Below are 16,298 nucleotides of genomic sequence, written 5' to 3'. Positions count from 1 at the left end.
AGCTCATGACACCGAAAGCCCAACACAATACAGCATGTACAACACGCGCTGACATCCTGCCAAAGCATCTGCATTGCCTGGCAACGCTTCTTCGCGGTAGCAGAACTAGGACAGCAGACAGCATGAGGAGCTTTAATCCCGACTTGTTGCGCAGATCCTTTATTACAGCCCTGGGTCACTCGTGCAGCGCTCTGCAGAAGCACCTTGTCCCACCAACAGGAACCTTGGCTGATCCATTATTAAAAAAACAAACAGAGCTCCCAGTCCTATCCTGCCCGCTGCTATTTTGGTTCCGGTTCCTCCTATGCGCACATACACGCGCGCGCAAACATACGCACGCAAGCTCGAAGTCTCACAATGTTCTGCGGATGCGCTTTGTCCTGCCACGTGCACTTCTACTAATCGGTTATTATGAATCCTACAAAGTAACAAGTCCTGTCTTGTCCCTGCTATTTTAGGTCTGGTCACACACAACATGCACCTTCACACACTCACAGGCGCGTGCATGCACACTTATAATCTTCCAAAATGCACAGTCCTGCCAGTAAGAACTTTGGTTGATCCATTAATAACAAGCATTTGCAATGCAATAGGTCTCGCATTTGTGAAATTTGAAGCTATTGGCATTGTAAATGACAATGCCTTTTATTTATCTGTTTTTAAAACCAACACATAGATAAAAGGTTTGTCATTTACAATGCCAGTAGCTCAAAGTGTCGCAAATGCGAGACCTATTGCATTGCAAATGCTTGTTTAGGAGTGTATCTAAAATCTTTTAATGATTCAAGACGAAGGTCAACCACATTTCTCAAAGCTTTCAAACCCCAAAGAGTGTTTTATAATTTTATCGTATTCAAGACTGATTTTTACCTACCTATTCATGTTTTATCTTCAAATACATAATCGCAAATTGATTTCTCAACTAACACTGTAAAAACCATTGATGTGGTCCATGTCAGCTTTGCAAAACATGTTGTCTTGTCACGTTTTACTTACCCAAGTGTATTTGCTTTTTCTAGAAGTTGTGTCTGTTATTTTAAATTTGTGACACTGAACTCTTGTATAGTGTAGACTCTGCTCTGAGTCACTTTGATGTATCTGGGTGAGTGCGTGTTGTGGGTAGGTGTTCATTATGGTGCATTATTGAGAGCTCTGAAGGTGCAGCTCAAGCAGTGTGGGTTTCTGACTTTGCCTGTTAGAGGGTCACAAAGATGTTCACACTGCATGCTGCATTGGCCTCTCTGCAGACCTCATCTAGTGATGCTCGTATCTGTACCATTCGATTTACCCTTTCTTGTGAAGGTGTATGAAGGAGGTATACACAGTTGTGAGATATGGACAGCGCCTAAGGAAAAGAAAATGTGTTCAAAGGTGAGGAGAGAGCATGTTTGAGTGTGAGAGAGGAGGGCATGGTGAAAGGAAGGTGTTGCAAAGAAGTGTATGCCTGAAGCACAGTTTAAAAATACAGTGATGAAGAGGAAGGAGAAGTGTGATGTTTGCAGAAAGAAGATTCCAGAAAGATGTTGGGAGAAGAGAGCTTACGGGTCTAAAAGAGTCCGAGATTGCAGAGGAAAGGGGTGTGGAGGGGAGAACAGTTAGTGACTGAGGCACTCCGAAGCCCCTACTCCTTCCACAGGCCTTAGTCATGTTAAATTTATAGTCTCAGGATTTCAGACTTGAAACATTATCAATTCTACTTATTCACAGGGAATTCCTTGTTGTTACCAGATACAGATAACAAGCATTGACAGCCGAATTTCTGGTTTTGTTTTAGGCACATGCTTGTCGTTGTGTGATTGGAAAACTCATGGAGAGGCCCACAAATCCTTGTCAGGTGGCACACTGCGTGGAGCAAAGGATATTAGTTAATGTGTTTCAAGCCATCCCCTTAATTACATATACCTGATTCATAAAAAGTTTCCTAGTTACACCTCTATGGCCCCGCCCTTTCCAGAGATACTCCACCACGATTTTTATTCCAGATAAAGCACTCCTGTATTCTTGTGCACTGCACATCAAGACCTCTTTTAAGCTTAGTTACCTCTAGAAACCTAAACTGCCCAAGAGACCCTTTCTAATCACAGAAACCACAGTGTGGCGCGAGGCTTCAAGCAACCTACAGATTTGTTTATTTATTTTTTAAAACAACATTTCTATTAGTTTAAACATTTCTGAAGACAGCAAAGAAACTGGTTTACCTTTGAAACTGCACTCGTGACATGTTTTCTTGCTTAGCTAATCATAACTGTCCAACTTCACTTAGGTCATGCAAGCGAATGTTTATTTATCCTCCTAGATCAACAGCATTTATATATATATATCATTTAATTAACCCCTTCCATGCCCATGACGGAACGGTTCCGTCATGAGCATCGGTTGCGCTGTGCTCATGACGGAACCGTTCCGTCATGGCCCCGCCCGCGCTCGAACCCTTCAGCACCGCGGGGGAATTCCCGCAGCGCTGAAGGGGTTAAATTGTATTTATTTTTAACTAATGCCTCTGTTTTCATGATTGATTAATGTGTATATACCAGTTTATAGCTGCGTTTATTTATATGTTTAAATTTTCTAGCTATGTGGGAATGTCTAGTTCTGTCTTATGCAGCACATAGCAGTAAATGGATGGGATGGAGAAACTACTATTGTTAATGTTGTTTATGTAAGCCATTGTTTTTTGGTGTATGTTTTTGATATACATGGTTCTCTTTTATGAACCTGTAAATGTCAACTAAGTTTTAGGCAACTAAGAGAAGGAGACCCCTTTCCTTGTCCCAGCTATTTGTCTGACATCTCTCTTTATGTCCTTTCTAATGCAGATTAAAAAGGGGAAAGGCATAGGCCAAACGGGGGGAAGAGAAGTAGTAAAACCTGCTTTGGGGAACTCTTCCTCCTGCAAACACATCTGCGGCACAAGTGGTCACCTCTTACCTTGCTGCACTTCTTCACATACATTGCCTTACCACAGCAGTCTACTCTGTCCCTGAAAAGGAAGTTCAGATCACGGTTTTAATTGAATTTGAAATGTGCTCAAATTATAGTTTTAAGACGCTGTCATCTTTGACAGCAGGCTGTACCTCCCACTGACATGTCCGTCTCCCTTGGTGTGTGCCTCTACCATTTCAGTGAGTTACCGCCTGTGCTGTAGAGGAGCACATAATCATCCATTACTTTTTTTAACACATTTTATTTGTCTTTGAATTACGTGACAGTTCAAATAGTGTGCAGTTTAGAAAATGAGTAGAATATCCTCCATCTTCAACTCATCCTTATGCATGGCCTCCTTCTCCCCGAAGTATAAAAGCCTGCAGATGTCAAATCCCTTTTCCAAAAACCTTTCACCGACCCTAGCGAGCTCAAGCACAATCACCCCATCGCGCTGCTCCATTTTCCAGCCAAAGTCCTTGAAAAGGCCATCAACTGCCAACTCGTGCAACACCTGGAGATCAACAACCTTCTGGACCCCTCCCAATCCGGATTCCACACCAACCACAGCACTGGAACCGCCCTGATCGCTGCCGATGGCTATATCACTACCCTCCTCGACCGTGGAGAAACGGCAGCCCTGATCCTCCTCGACCTCTTAGCAGCATTTGATACTGTGTCCCACCACACCCTTATCAAGAAATCACCGTTCGAGGCATGTGGGCTGCTGAATTCATATCTGTGCATAGATCGCCGCCTAGTGTTGGGTCCGGATGTTTGCACGTTGTTGTCCTGGAAGAGTCTTCGAAGTATCCTGAGATAGGTGACTCCTCCCCTGGACCACAGTGCGCATGGGCATCCTCTCCATCCTCAGATTGTTTTTTTCCGCCATTGGGTTCGGATGTGCTTATCTTAGCTCAAGTTAGGAAAATTTAGTTTAAGGCCAAAAGGCCTTTAGTTTTCGTCGGTACTGTTCCCGCTCGGTATTGACAGCTTTCTTGCTTAGTTTAGCAAACTTCTTCAAGTTTTTCGGATCCGTTTAATCCGACCATCGACCTTACATCGACGATGGAATCGAGGACCCCATTCAAACGGTGTCCTGTATGCCACGCCAAATATCCACATATCGACGTCCACCCGGTGTGCAACAAATGCCTCTCGCCGGATCACGACGAATCGAAATGTATGGCCTGTGCCTGATTCCGATCCAAGAAGACTCTTCGGAATCGACGAGCAGCGAGATTAGAAGCGCAGCAATCGGCACCGGCCCCGGCCAACATCTTCAGCACCGAGGACGAGGATGTTGAAAGCATGGAAGACATAAACTCCAGCCCCGTTTCCGAACACGATTCCCGATCGGAAGACGCCGATGAAGCGCTTTTTCACAGGGAAGAAGCCGACGATGAGGTAGGAGACTACGATGAGGCCTTTGGGGCCGAAGAAGATAGCTCTGGTGAAGAGCAGGGCCTACCCGTCGAAACGGAGGCTATCAAAGTGCGTCATTCTACGGCTCCGGTCGAGGGATCGCCTCCGGGCCTTACCCAGGATCAATCCCGCAGTTCTTCGGCCCCGCCTTCAGGCCCGGCCTCGAACATCCAGCAAGAGCCATTATTACCGAAAAAGACTGGTTTCCCTTCAACGAAACCGAAACCAATCGTCGCACCGGTTCCACAGAAACCGAAAGTGAAACTAGCAGTGGTCGGCTCGAAGACCTCCACTCCTTCGATGCCAGCACAAACCGTTGGCTCCGAACGCGTTTAAAGGGATTTCAGCACCGAACTCGCTGCTGCGGACATCGGTACCAACCCGAAAAGGAAGGCCATCGGTACCACAAAAGCGCCTCGGCCCCCGGCACCGAAGCAATCGACCCCGACCACCAAAGTTAAGATGGCCGCTCCATCGGAGTCCACTTCAAAGGCAGCGACACGGGTCAAGTCATCGACTTCGTCGACCGCTACTACCTCTCCTCGAATCGATGACCCGGTGGCTCCGAAGCAGTCCACGCCTACCTCTACAGAACCACTCGGCACCAAAGAACCTTCGGCGTTCTCGGTGCGACAAGTTGCGGCGTCATTGCACCGCATTAAAGAACGGGCAGCCCTCCAGTCCATGTCGGGCCCCGACCCGAAAAAGGCTCCAAAGGCACCTTCGGCACCAACCAACATCACTTTTGGTTTGCTGCCGTCCACGGCGCCGAAGATGTTCGAGATCCGAACACGTGTCCGCCAGACAAGGTCCCCATCTACTGGACACTCTCCTACTGAGCCTTCACCGTCCCAATTCATCGACGCCGACACCGGCAGACTCATGCTCCGAAAACGGAAGGTCACGCCAGAGCTGGCCTTGGACTCTTACAGAATCCCTCTGAAGCAGAAACTGCCAGCAGAGTCGGAACCGGTTCTATACGAACGCCTGCATACCTCCTATCCGGTTCCCCAGTCCTTTTCTCCGACGCCCTCCGACACGGATGCAATGGAGGATTACATGGGTGATGATACCACCTACCCTAGGGATATAGATCCTGAGGAGCAGCAGGACCCAGATCAAGCTTGGGATGACCCTGCAGACCCGGGTGCCGCAACAGATACCCAGGACACGCAGCTTTACGGCGCAAAAACATCTCCCACAGAGGACACTGCTGCCTTCAATGCCCTCATAGAACGTGCTGCAGCCAATCATGGAGTGCAACTCCACTCTGACACAGTTGAGGACGACTTCCTGGTGGACACTTTCGCCTCCTCTGAGAGGACTGTCAAGACTCTGCCCATGTTGAAAGGTGTTCTCAAGCCAGCAAAGGACATTTTCAAGGAAACAACCAGGGCACGGGTGCTCAACCCCAGGATTGAAAAAAAATACAAACCTGCGCCCGGGGACCCTATGTACATTAGAGGTCAGTTACCTCTGGACTCCATGGTGGTTGCTAACGCTCGCAAACGAGCGCACTCACAAACAACTGGTGATGCTCCTCCCCCAGACAAGGAGTCCAAAGTGCTGGAGACCTCAGGCAAGAGGATTGCAGCTCAAGCAGCAAACATCTGGCACATTGCCAATACACAGGCCCTCCTGGCTCGCTACAATCGTTCACACTACGACAAGCTAGAGTCACTACTCCAACATCTGCCAGACGAATACAAAGAGGCAGCGGAGCTCCTCATCAGAGAGGGACAACTTCTTACAAACGCATCCATTAAGTGCGCACTAGATGCTGCCGACACAGCTGCGAGGGCGATAAACACCAGCGTCATGTTACGCCGACACGCTTGGTTAAGAATCTCCGGATTCAAACCTGAGATTCAAAACAACATCCTAAATCAGCCTGTCAACCCCGACTACCTATTCGGACCAGAAGTTGACACCACCTTAGAAAAGATAAAAAAGGACACTGACACTGCAAAGTCAATGGGGGCTCTGCAAACGCAGTCATTTCGTAGTGGCTCCTTTCGTCGCCCCGGGAATCGGGGAGCAGCTAGAGGACAGGGGTCACAGCAGACATACAATAAAGGGGGCACACAGAGTACCTACGATAAAAACAACAGAGGTGGATATCGTGGCTCCAGCACCAAGGGCAGAGGACGCGGTTACGGCAACACCAGGTCCTCACCCAAGAACAAACAGTGACGCCCTCTCCCTTCCCCCCGACCACGTAACACCTGTCGGGGGGAGACTCCAGCGGTTCCTGTCCACGTGGAAATCCATCACCACGGACAGGTGGGTCAGGGATATTATCCAGCACGGTTACTGTCTCGAATTAACCTCCACTCCACCCACAATACCGCCAAAGCACCGTCCTATGTCCGCAGAGCACTTAGCATTATTGCAGCAGGAAGTGTTAAGTATGCTGCAAAAAGGTGCAATAGAGGTCATACCCGTCAACCAACAGGGGACAGGGGTGTACTCCCTGTACTTCCTAATCCCAAAAAAGGACGGGTCGCTCAGACCTATACTAGACCTCAGACCCCTCAACCACTACATTCTGTCGGAGCATTTTCATATGCTCACCCTACAGCAGGTTCTCCCGCTGCTCAGCCACGGAGACTTCCTAGCCACTCTAGACCTCAAAGATGCGTACTTCCACATACCCATCCACCCATCACACAGGAAATATCTCAGGTTCACTATTCAGGGACAGCACTATCAATTCAAAGTCCTCCCCTTCGGCGTGACAACAGCACACAGGGTCTTTACCAAGTGCCTAGCTACAGTGGCTGCACATCTACGGCGACGACACATTCACGTCTACCCTTACCTGGACGACTGGCTTGTTCAGGCAAAGTCAGCCCAGCAATGTGCCAGCCACATGTCCCTCACCATTCACCTTCTTCACAGTCTGGGATTCTCACTAAATTACCCAAAATCACATCTACAACCCGCACACGTACAACAGTACCTGGGCGCGACAATAGACACTCTGGCAGCCACAGCTCAGCCAAATTTAGTGAGGATCAACAGCATGCAACTGCTGATCTCCAAGTTCAAACCACAACACTCCCTTCCTGCAAGAGTGTTCATGCAGTTGATAGGCATGATGGCCTCCTGCATTTTCATAGTCCCGCACGCAAGACTACATATGCGCCCGCTTCAGGAGTGCTTAGCACGTCAATGGAATCAGGCTCACAGGCAATTAAAAGACCTAATGTTGGTGAGCGGTCGGGCATACAACTCTCTGCATTGGTGGAATCCACAAAACCTTTGCAAGGGCCGACCGTTCCAAGAGCCTGTTCCACAAATAATACTGACGGCGGACGCGTCTCTCCAGGGATGGGAAGCTCATGTACTCAATTACACAGTGCAGGGACTATGGACAACACAACAAAAGAAGATGCACATCAACCTTCTGGAACTGATGGCAATCTTCCTGGCAATGAAGGCATTCAAAGTACACTTGTGCAACAAAGTCGTGTTGATCCGGACGGACAACATGACTGCCATGTACTACATACAGAAGCAGGGAGGAACGCACTCTCCACAGTTGTCTCATCTGGCTCAGAGCATGTGGAAGTGGGCCATTCAGAGGAACATATTCCTCATGGAGGAACACCTCCCGGGCAAGGACAACCAGATGGCGGATCTGCTCAGCAGACACAGCCACCAGATGCACGAGTGGGAGCTACACCCATCAGTACTCCAACCGTACTTCCAACAGTGGGGTCACCCAGAGATAGACCTATTCGCCACAAACGAAAACGCAAAATGCCAAAGCTTTGCCGCCAGGTTCCCACATCCACAATCGCAGGGCAATGCGATATGGATGAACTGGTCCGGCAGATTTGCGTACGCTTTTCCCCCGGCGCCATTAATACCACTGGTGGCACGCAAACTGCGACAGCACTCACTGACGCTTATCCTAGTTGCTCCAACATGGGCGCGCCAGCCATGGTACACCACCTTTCTGGAACTTTCCGTGGTGCCGCATCCAAGGCTGTGGATAAAACCTGCACTTCTAACGCAGAGCCATGGCGAAATTCAGCACCCAGATCCGCAACAGCTGAACCTGGCAATCTGGCTCCTGAAGTCTTAGAGTTTGGCTACCTAAACCTGCCACCGGACTGTATGGAGATCATCAAGGAGGCCAGGAGACCCACTACCAGAGCTTGCTATGCAGCTAAATGGAAGAGGTTTGTCATCTACTGCACCCACAATGACATCAACCCGCTAGACGCATCCATTCAAAACATAATCTGTTACCTCTTACACCTATACCGATGCAATCTGGCATACACCTCAATACGCATCCATTTAACCGCAATAGCAGCCTATCTCCAGAACAGGCAGCACCTCTCTTTATTCAGAGTGCCTGCCATCAAAGCTTTCTTGGAGGGACTTAAACGAGTAATTCCCCCAAGACACCCGCCAGCACCAGTGTGGAACCTCAACTTGGTCCTCACCAGACTAATGGGTCCACCCTTCGAACCTCTCCACTCATGTGAGATTCAATTCCTCACCTGGAAAGTAGCTTTCCTAGTAGCAATCACTTCCTTAAGAGTTAGTGAGCTCCAGGCACTAACCATTCAAGAGCCATTCATACAGGTTCACGCAAACAGGGTCGTACTGCGTACCAACTCCAAATTCATGCCTAAAGTAATATCGCAGTTCCACATGAATCAAACTATTGAACTGCCTGTTTTCTTTCAGAATCCACAAAATGTCGCTGAAAGAATGCTCCATACACTAGATGTGAAAAGGGCCCTCATGTACTATATAGACAGAACTAAACACTTTAGGAAGACAAAACAACTTTTCGTTGCCTTTTCTCCACAACACAAAGGCAACGCAATCTCCAAAGCAGGTATAGCCAGATGGATCATTAAATGTATTCAAATTTGCTATCAAAAGGCTAAACGCACATTAACGATTCCCCCACGAGCCCACTCAACACGTAAGTTAGGGGCGTCCATGGCTTTCCTGAGAAACATTCCTCTACAGGAAATATGTAGAGCAGCCACGTGGTCCACTATACATACATTTACCAAACACTACTGTGTAGATGTACACTCAAAACAGCAGGCAGCTGTAGGACAGGCTGTTCTCAAAACTCTTTTTCAGACCGCTGCAACTGGCACTGGTGGCCGCCGCTAATAGGAGGTACTGCTATGTATTCTATGCACAGATATGAATTCAGCAGCCCACATGCCTCGAACTGAATATGCTACTTACCAGTATGCATCTGTTCTTGGCATGTAGGGCTGCTGACATTCATATCGCCCACCCTCCTCCCCGGCGTCTGTGGCAGCTGCAGCTCTCAGAATTACTGTATAGCATGGTCATCACTTTCTGTATCTACTCCATCACTGCCACAATGGCGAAAAACAATCTGAGGATGGAGAGGATGCCCATGCGCACTGTGGTCCAGGGGAGGAGTCACCTATCTCAGGATACTTCGAAGACTCTTCCAGGACAACAACGTGCAAACATCTGGACCCAACACTAGGCGGCGATCTATGCACAGATATGAATGTCAGCAGCCCTACATGCCAAGAACAGATGCATACTGGTAAGTAGCATATTCATTCAAGTGGATCGCTTCCTTCCTCACGGGAAGAACCCAGAGAATCCACCTACAACCTTTCACCTTGGAACCCAAGGACATCATCTGCGGCGTCCCTCAAGTCTCATCTCTCAGCCCCACACTGTTCAACATCTTTGGGACTGAGCACATTTGGCCAACACTGTTAGATCTCATGGAAAGAACATCATATCCTATGCAGACAACACCCAGCTGATCCTCTCAGTATCAGAAGACCCCTCCACCACCAGGGCCAATTTCTGCAACAAACAACTGCCTATGACTCCATACAGACAAAACAGAAGTGTGGAGTGACTCCTGGTGGCCCGCAGAACTTGGACCAGCACCCAACTTAACAGACCATGCATGCAACCTTGGCATTATACTGGACAACATGCTCATGCTGAAAAATCAGCGCAATTTTATTCCACCTACTTCCTAACTCTTTGCATGCTCCATAAGATCTTCAAATGGCCCCCTCAACACCAAACAAAACATTGTTTGAGTCTTAGTCACCAGCTGGATGAACAACCCCTATGATCTCACAGAGTTTGTAGAGCATAATGTTTTATTGGATGCCTCACAAAACGGTTTCAGGTCCCGCCATAGAATGGAATCTACTTTAATGGCGGTGACCGAAGAAATCCGCGGCAGTCTTGATGAGGGAAACTCGGTGGCCTTGATTCTTCTTGATTTAAGTGCCGCATTTGATACGGTGTCCCATGAGATTTTACTGCGTAGGCTTTGGGAGATTGGGATTGGCGGTCCGACCTTAACATGGTTCCGATCCTTTTTAGAGGGCAGGACTTTCCAGGTCACTATGCCACCTTTTCACTCCAAGGAGCATGCCATCAAACATGGGCTGTCGCAGGGCTCCATCTTGAGCCCTCTGCTCTTCAATATCTATGTTCAGCCGTTAGCATTGATAGCCAGGAGTAGAGGGTTGTCATTGGTGTCGTACGCCGGTGACACCCAACTTATCATCGCTTTCTCCAAGAAACATGAATTAAACTCAATCAATTCAAGGATGATCTGATGGCAATTGCTGATTGGTTGAGAGCAAATTGCTTGCAACTAAATGCAAGCAAGTTGGAAATACTTCTGCTCTGGAGCAACAGTGATATGTGGTCAGAGCAGTGGTGGGCGGATAATCTCAAACCTGCACCCACACCGAAGGAGGCGGTCAAGAACTTGGGCATTTGGATTGATAGAAGTTTGTCCTTCGATATTCAATCTAAGGCAGTTGCACGCACCTGTTTTGGGCTATTGACCGGTCTGAAAACTATTTTGGGGTTCTTTGAGCCCACCGTTCGTCAGACCATCCTACAGGCCACGAATTTGGCTAGGCTGGACTACGGGAATTCTTTATATTTACGGGCCAGTAAATCATGTACTTTGCAACTCCAAAGAATTCAAAACGCTGCAGCCTGTATCCTGCTTGCACTCCCTAAATCGTGCTCAGTGTCTAGGTCCCTATCCAAACTTCATTGGCTGCCAGTAGAGAGAAGAATTCAGTTTAAATCTCTATGTGTAGCCCATAAAAGTTTGTCTCATCAAGCTCCCTCTGTCCTAGCTGATATGTTAGTGCTGTACATTCCAAGTCAACCGCTTCTTTCCCCGGATCAAAGGCTGGTCTGCATTCCCCGTGTTCGCAGAGTCAGAGCCAGTGGCCGGTCTTTCAAGGTGCTGGCGGCTAAACTCTAGAACTCTCTTCCCCTTGCAATTCAAGGACTTCAAAACCATCTAGAGTTCCGCAAAGCCATAAAAACATGGCTCTTCCCGGGCTAACTGTTACTTCTCTCTGCTCTGCTTTAACCATGTTTACTCGGGTAGCACTGGGACGCCCTGTTGCTGGGGCAGCTATGCACTGTACAAATTTAGTAAATAAATATGCTCTCTATGTAGGAATCACCACACACCTCCTGAAGAGACTGTAGGCATACAGAATTCAGCGGCCAGGCTCATCCTCGACCTCCCCAAATGGACTCATATCACCCCCCTTCACCTCCGAACCTCATCCTCTCTTATGGAGTTCAGGAAAGGACTCAAGGCCTGGCTGTTTGACTAAACTGAGAAGCCGGCTCTCAGCACCTGGATACTCTCTAGGGTGACTAGCCGCGCTCTAGAGTAGAGTATTGCATTGCATTGTACCCAAAAACACATACAATAGAAATAACAACGTATACACCTATGTGAACATGTCCCAGATAACAACGTAGACAGTTAACATTTTGTCTCTTTCTCCCAGTAAGGGTTCGACTGGTGATTCATTCCCTTCTTTGAAATGCAGAGAATTGGCCACCAGGTGATGAGTCAGTCTGGTAAGGCCATGGAGTTTCTCCAAATAGGCCAATCCAATTTTTTAAGTTTCGAACTTAGCCATCTGTTCTTTAGTTCTTCGACACTACCCTAAGGAGATCAACCTCTCATGGTGGGAAGTAGGGCAACAACTTTTATTGTCATATTGTTTCAAATGTGCAAAACAGTTGCTAAACTTCTATTAACCTCCCACCCAGAAATTCCTCAGTTCTGATCTTATCTCCCTTTCACCCAGCAGGAGCCAAGCATGATCTCATCAAATTGCGCATTCCGTTGGGTGATCGACCAGACCGGAGGCTCCTGGAGGAGGTGGGCTCTGTGGAGAATATTGACGAGCTGAAGGATCTAATGCATCGTTGTTGGCACCACGAGACATCCAAGAGACCTACTTTTAAAGGTATCCCGAACCTGTAATTCCGAATTTTAGACTGCATAGAGCTGGGCAAATGGTATATGAGTGAAATATGCTGAAACTATTGAAAAACTATGGGGCATGATTACAACCGAGTAAGCAACCTTCTTCCCCTGGAGATGAGGTCCTAACAAAAGGGTATACCAGGGGAGTTCATCACAGAAGGATGTTCACCTACCTGACTTTCCATTGGAGTGATCAGTGCAAAATTGCAATGGAATTCAGCAAACCTGGTACAGGTGAATAGGGTGGTGTGGGTGACTAATGATGGTCTGCAGTGGTACAGCAGACAATTGTAGATTTCTATTTCGTAACCCACCATTACTGTTTGTAGCGCCTGGTGGTGCAGCAGGAGACTTTTAAGTTTTTGCATTTGGCTCATGTGTCGTAATATGCATTTTCAGTGTGCGGACATCACCAACGGGAGTCGGAATATTAGTCTCACAACTGACTATATGTAATATAAAATATTATGTGAAACCTGCTGCTATACCTTTAAATATAGATAGAGCACAGTCTTACTGACAACGTCTTGGCTGTGTCAGATGTGTTTACATCTGTGATGTTTGATGGAGATAACTCCTGGATTTCTTACTTCTAAACATGTCTGTTTAAAATGTTTGTTTTGTGATGCGCTTCTTTGGTTCCCTTTCCTCCCACTCCCTGGTTATTCCTACCCTTGCCTGCTGCCCCCCGATCCTCCTTAACTTTGGTCCCCTCCTTCAGCCTTGGAGTTTGACTGTTTTCACAGTTTGCCCCAGCAGTGTGGAGAGGTTGTGAAGAAAACGTCTTGCTGCAATCCATAAGCTGCACTTCAATTACCAGGGTCATTCTTTGCATAACATGCTGCTTAGCATAAGATGGTCCATACAACGGCAATCAGGGCACATTTCTTGACAAGCATTGGCAATGCCAATAGGCCTGGCTTAAGAGCGAAAGTGCATTTTGTGTTCAATTGGTTATCATACAGGCATTCTATCACTCTCCACACAGCTAGAGCCAACTGTCAAAACTATCAACATTCTACAAAATTTAAATGAATAGCTGCATTTTTTCACATCTATTTTACATGTATTCCGAGACTGAGATTCGTACTACCGTTGGTGATATTAGCACACACCTATTTTGGATTTCTTTGTGTATGCATAAATTGAGTTAAAAAAATTGGAAGACTATGTATACTTAACTGCAGCATGGGGGGGATAAGAGACTGGCAGCCCTGTTTCTCTCTGTATAATGAGCTAGAGGTCTGGACTATTGAATTGTCTAAGATGTGCCGTAAAGTGGAAGGCAAAAAATGCAATATGAAAATATATCCATTTCAGTTCTTACACTCTGATGTTTCATATATGTATGAATAAAACAAGAAAGCTAAAACTAATGTCTTCTTGTATCAACAACAGTAACAAGAGTAGCACTCACATAACTGATTTTAGTTCTATCAAGTTAGAAATGTATTTTATAAATAAAATAGATGATAAAACACTAACATTTATATGATGGAAGATGGATATCACTTCAGAAATTCCTGCAACCCTGGATCTCAAGCCATGTAAATCCATACTGGTGCTTCAACTTTAGCTTATTGCCTGCTCTTGATTTTATAATAATTGAGAAATACTCTGTACTTTTGAAGTAATTGCAGCGTTCAGTTCTTCTGCATATGGCTGTGCAGTGTAATCACTAAGTTCCTCTTTGCCTACAATACTCCACGACCCACTAGATACACTTGCTGGCTTCTAAGGTTCCTCACATCTTGATTCCAGCACTGGTCTGCAGATATCTTCCCTTGCTTATCACCTTTTGACAAGTATCAACTGATGACCATGCAGAGATCGTTGAGGTTCAGCAGAGTGGTTGACGATGTAAGGCCATTCCTTGCTCACGTGTGGCGTGGCTTGTCTTATGTTTTCTGGTGAAGTACCACAATGGATGTCTCTGGATTCTATACAATACTCTACTTCTTCCAGACTGGTTTGTGCGGTAAATAGAAGCTGCATACATGGCAGGTAAGTCTTGAATCCTTTATTCAAGTACAGAGCAGGATGAGAGCGGACTCTTCCAAGCAGCTCAGAGAAACAACTGCTTTGAAAGAGAACACTCGCATTCAAACAAAGACATGGAATGCAAACACAGTTACATTCTTAAAAGACTAGCCTGTAAAGCATGTAAGGCATATACTACACATCTTCTCCCTTTCTAAAGGTAAAAAAACAAGAAAGAAAATAAAAAAAACGAACAGACTAAATCCTTAAGGTAGATAGGCGGTCTGCGGTACCTACGAGAACGAGATGAACAAGGACTCTTGGTATCTTAAACAGAGCCAATGTTTTGAGAAGTTGCACCCATAGGAATAACATAATCCCCCTCACCAAAGGCAGTACCAGACAACCTTGAACAGGGGGCATCCTCAAGCTCTTGAGCTAGAACATAACTACTACTGCTGAGAGAACTCACTTGTTTTTGCAGTTTGCGGACCACACCGCACTTTTGATAAAGTGCAAAATGTCGAAAATTCCAACGTTCACCATTATTTAAAACAACACAGTGGTCAAGAACATTTTGGACAGTGTAGGGCCCTTTGAACTTTGATAAACCTCTCCCAATTCTACCACTTTTGATTTTAACTAAGTCACCTACATTAAAACGACAAGGAATATCTAAAATCTTTTTAGGTTCAATCGAAACTCCACGTAAAGTAACTAATTGTTTCATCCATGTGGGAACTAATTTAGAGCCAGGCGCCCTGCCCCTCATCAACTCAAATGGAGATTTTTCACCATCGATAAGAGGAGTAGTCGATAAGCCCAAAGCATTTCATCCACCATCTTGCGCACTATAGAACCATTCGCAGAAGCCATCTGGATGATTCCTTTCACAACTTTGTTATCTCACTCACACAAACCATTCCCTTGAGGGTTGTACAGTACGGTGATGTGCAACATCACAATTCTTCAAAAAGCCTTGCATCTCTCTTGACACCAATTGAGTATCGTTATCTGTAATGAGGACAGACGGAATGCCCTCGTCCTTAGACAATTCACCAAGAAACTTGATGGTACTTTCAGTGGTAATGTCATTCACAAATTTAACAACCAACCATTTGGAAAAACATCTACAACAACAATGCCAAACCTGTCTTTTTAATGTAATTCTCCCATAGAACCAATACAATCCAAGCAAATGCTGTGCCAGGCCATACCAGGCTTCTCAATATGTGCACTATTAGTCTTGCAGCCCACCTTCAACCTTTTTTCACCCTCCTTGCACACAGAACACTTTTCCACCCAATCAACAACTTGTCCATCCAGACCAGGCCACCAGAAATGGTCTTTCAAACGACGTTGAGTTAAAGTTTGGCCAAGGTGTCCTTCATGAGCCAACGCTTATAACTTTCCCCTAATGCCAAAAGGGGGAATAAACTTTTCACCCTTAATCAACACACTCTCACCACACAAAGACAACTCATCCAGAGTATTGGTGTAGGGACGAACTGAAACAGGAAGACAACTCTTTCTTCTGTAACCAGACTTCAATAAATTGATGACTTCTCGTAGGGTGTGATCATTTACCATTTCACGTTTTCCAATCAGCTGCATCAAACACCCCTTCGCCCACAAAAACAGCATCATCAACCAAAGC

At 46.4% G+C, this 16,298-nt stretch overlaps 1 pseudogene; it reads left to right on the top strand.

Annotated features, from left to right (window-relative positions):
• The window catches only part of LOC146871453 (receptor-interacting serine/threonine-protein kinase 3-like), a 376,914-nt pseudogene that overhangs the window by 242,793 nt on the left and 117,823 nt on the right, over positions 1 to 16,298 (top strand).

This window comes from Triturus cristatus, chromosome 1_1, assembly GCF_964204655.1.
Source record: "Triturus cristatus chromosome 1_1, aTriCri1.1, whole genome shotgun sequence".
Lineage (NCBI taxonomy): Eukaryota > Metazoa > Chordata > Amphibia > Caudata > Salamandridae > Triturus > Triturus cristatus.
The sequence above is the reverse complement of the archived record's forward strand: the minus strand, read 5'-3'. Positions and strand labels throughout refer to the sequence as shown.